Source organism: Sinocyclocheilus anshuiensis, unplaced genomic scaffold, assembly GCF_001515605.1.
Source record: "Sinocyclocheilus anshuiensis isolate Anshui unplaced genomic scaffold, SAMN03320099.WGS_v1.1 scaffold1500, whole genome shotgun sequence".
NCBI classification, from domain to species: domain Eukaryota; kingdom Metazoa; phylum Chordata; class Actinopteri; order Cypriniformes; family Cyprinidae; genus Sinocyclocheilus; species Sinocyclocheilus anshuiensis.
Window position 1 is genome coordinate 836,001 of NW_015537960.1, and position 4,366 is coordinate 840,366.

Consider the following 4,366-nt stretch of genomic DNA (forward strand, 5'->3'; position numbering starts at 1 on the left):
ACTGTTTAGAGTCCCAGCCTCAGAGGAGACAAGAGAGCAGTGGATTTATTGATTTATTTACTGTATATTGCTGCTGCCACACAGATCTAATATAAACAAACGATTTATTTCCCAGCTGTTTACCTTCACAGACATAATGGACTGATTTTGTAACTCGTGTGTGTTTTTAACGTAAACTTGTGTGTGAATGAGAACTTAGTTTAGTACTCACATGCTGTGACAGCCGCTTTCTGTCCAAGTGCTTCGGATGTGTGCACTCAGAAAACCGTATATCAGAAGTTTAAACTAATATGGTTTAAAACATGATTTCAGCATGATAAACATGATAATCAGAACCAAAACAGATGTTTTTAGCAGGTACGAGCTGTAATGGTGCAGCTCTATTCTGGAAAAGGGGGCGGGGAGCGGCAGCGCATTTGCATTCAAAGAGACAGGCCCGAAAAACAGCTTGTTTCCGCTTCCACTCAAAATAGGCATTTTTAAAATGATATAATATATGATCTGTGGGGTATTTTGAGCTGAAACCTCACAGACACATTCTGGGGACACCAGAGACTTATATTACATATCGTAAAAAGGGGCATAATATGTCTCCTTTAAATATGAGCCCTAAGACTGGCAAGAGTGGCTTCCAAATCTTCAATACTTATCTTGCTGGATTTGTCCGCTGCTTTTGACACGGTTACCATGCGTTCACACCGCCGTCGGAGAGAGCGTCAAAATTCGCTCTGGCCGCCCTGCCAACAACGCTGTAGAAAGATTCGTGGACACTCTGACGTAGATCGAATGCTTGTCTTGTATTTAAAGGAGCCGCAAAGGAAGCAAGTCAAGCATGTTGATCTTGTGCAGACTGACTACAAGTAGGGTATAAGTTAACCTCATGAAATATTTTAAATGTGAAAGTAAGAAATTGATTGATGGAAAGAACTTAACAATTATAGCTACGTGTTTGCTAACGAAATAAACCAATAAAACCATTTGTGTGGTGTGTTTTTGTGTTCATGGTTAAGTGCTAGCCTAATTTCAACATGCAGTTTATAGGAGATGTTTACTAGCCTTGGTCTTTAATTAATATTAACATTAATTTGTGCGCAGCCTACATTACAAACTGTCCTGGCTGAAGTGTAGCCTAAATGTAATTGATCAAATCAATGTTGTTTTGAGCAAATGAATTGCATTCCTGCTGAAAAACAAGCATTCTAGCATGAAAATGCTTGGGAACTAATGTGGTCAGAACCAAAGTTTACAGGACTGCGTTCTCTGGAATCCTCTCAAGCGGAGGACTTCTACACTCCGATCGGTTGCCGCCGAACCGCCGAACCACATCATAGCTCATTACCATAAAGCTGACCTGACTTCAACCGTCCAAGACACACCGTGCCGCTGCTCGCTGCCGGCTCACATTGAAAATGAATGACTTTCGGCCACTTTGATGCTCTCGCCGGCAGCGGTGTGAACGCACCAGATCCTCCTGTCAACCCTCATGGCAAAGAGCATCTCAGGAACCGCACTCCAGTGGTTTGAGTCTTAGGGGAAGGGTGAGGTGTCCATGTCGTGACATCTAGCTACTGGGGTGCCTCAGGGCTCAGTTCTTGGACCACCTCTCTTCTCTGTCTATATGGCATCTCTAGGTTCTGTCATTTAGATACATGACTTTTCAATCACTGCTGTGCTGATGACACTCAACTCTACCTCTCATTTCATCTTGATGATCTGACGATAGCTGCTCGCATCTCAGCATATCTAACAGACATTTCTTGCTGGATGAAGAACCTCATCACCTTCAACTCAACCTTGACAAGACTGCTTGTGGTTTCAATCAACCAAACACTTCATCACATTTTCTCATTCCAGCTAGGTGCATCACCCATAACACCTTCCAGGACAGCCAGAAACCTTGGAGTTGTAATTGATGATCAGCTGAATTTCACAGACCACATTGTTAGAACTGCCCGGTCCTGCAGATTTGCGTTGTACAACATTAAGAAGACCAGGCCCTTTCTATTGGAACATGCTACACAACTCAAGCTCTTGTTCTTCAAGCTCTTGCTCTGTCCAGGCTGGACTATTGCAACACTCTCTTGGCAGGTCTTCCAGTCAGGTCTATTAAACCTCTGCAGCTAATCCAGAATGTGGCAGCAAGAGTAGTCTTTAACGAGCTGAAAAGAGCGCATGTCACACCTCTGTTCATCTATTTACACTGGCTACCAATAGCCACACGCATAAATTTCAAGACATTGAACTAATAATAAATAGGACAATAACCTAATATCCGTTTAGATGTTGGTTCTTAATGTCCTTCTTCAATACAATGCAACAATGATTAAATGGTTAAAACTAGATTTTTTTAGCCGGGGACTGGGGATGGGGAAATTGATTTATTATCATTAGTTTCTCTGTCATTTTCTCTGCCTGGGTATGAATCATGTAAATTAAGTATTTTTAAATAGAATCGAGTCAAGAATAAAGGGGACAACAAACTTACTGTGTTGGTTAAACTGAAGTAAGCAACTTTATCCCAAGTTGCAACAAAGACCCAAGAAGCGATGAAGTTCAAATTTGGGAAATGTGTGTTTATATCCTGAGCGGCGCGTGTGAGAACATTTCCACTGGTGTACTGACGATATGAAACTACACCTCTTTGACGGTTGTCAAGGTCAGTCCAGAGACCAGCAATTATATCTTGGCTTCCTCTAGCGGGGAATGAGTAGGGAACATATGCTGATGAAGGCTGGTTGAACGTGAGGTGTCCATTATTATTAACCTGAAACATGAGAAATATTGTCAAAATCACTGATCACAGATGAGTTTTAAGGCATTAACCACTCACATTTAGACTTAGAATGAGGATAGAATCAAATTCTTACATAAATCTGCCAGTAAGTGCGGCCAAAAAACAGAAATGGACTCAACAGCTGAATAACTGGAGAGCTTCCATCATCAACAGCAGCATTTATTGTGTCTCCTGCTGCTGAGCCGAATGGGTAGAATAATGCTGGTGGCGACGAGAGAGTTAACAAAATACAAAAGATTTGACATTTACATTTCACATTTATCTCCACTCATGTTTGTTTATGTCATGTCTCATGTGATGAATCTGTTTGAGAGTTAGTAGCATTAGTAGCATTCTCCCTGCTTTAAATCAGACACAGAGATAACGCAGTGTAGTAACGGTGCGTTCACGCCATATCGGAATTCCAGTAATTACGAGATTCCAACTTGTAAAAAGCATTCATGTCCTCGTAGAACTCGTAATGACAACTTGTGAACTGGGAGTTTTCGGAAAGCTACAAATACATATATTTAAATTAATGTGTGTGTGAGAGAGATTGCACGTGTTAATTTTCTGTGTCTGTGAGCTTCTATTAACAGTGAAACTGCAAATTTTATTAATCAAAAACAGCGATGTTACCCCTCATAGTGTGCTTCAGGTTCAATGATGGCAGCGTGTCGGTGATTATTAAATTGACTGGAACTACTGTTTAAACACACACCTTCCAGCCAATCAGAATCGAGTCAAACAGACCATAATATAACTGAATTAACTCAATCACATTATATAACTAATGTAAAATAAATTAAATAAATATTTCTCCATAACATTTGTCACAGTTATTGACAGTAAATCCATTGCAACGAAAAGGAAGTAACATCAGATTTTTTTTCTTAATCACATTTTTTTTCAATAAGCCATTACATCCTGGGATGGATTACTAAAAAAGAAAATACATATGACAGGAACTTGGTTCTATGCATCAAGTTATGCCATTTTGATTTAAAAATTATGAGGTCAAAAATAAAATAATACTAATGATGATAATAATAATAATTAAAAAAAGAAAAGAAACCTATTGGATGAATTGTTCACAACAATAGGCTATCAATAACATGCAAATTCACAGATGAATCCAGGGCCTGCAGATGTAAAATAGTCTTTTGACTAATTCTGGCACGTTTATGTATTATTGATGTCAAATAAACTTGAAATAAATACATTTTCATTTCATGCTGGCTGTAATAGTAAAATCTAACTGACGTATATTTCATTCATACTGAATGTTTTTAAGTGATGAGGAACTATAGTGTGTCACTGGGCTATAATTATGGGATGACACATAAGTTAACTTCCAAGTTAACTCAAATCAGGAAATGGCTATAAAAAAAAAATAACTCAAAATTAAAAATGGTCATTTCTACTATCAGAGCAATAATGTTTAATCAACTAGGTGGTAACAATCACACAAAGTGAGGAGGATGGTTTGAGAAAACATTTGTTCAATTCACACCAAAGCAGTGCATTCAGGTTGTGAGAAAAATAGATCTGGTTCCAGTTATAAAAAAAAAAAAAAAAACATTTTCCCTTTTT

The 4,366-nt window shown here is 38.8% G+C and overlaps 1 pseudogene; it reads right to left on the minus strand.

The window, feature by feature from the left end:
- Positions 1 to 4,366, minus strand: part of LOC107666879 (uncharacterized) — a 61,565-nt pseudogene that overhangs the window by 32,093 nt on the left and 25,106 nt on the right.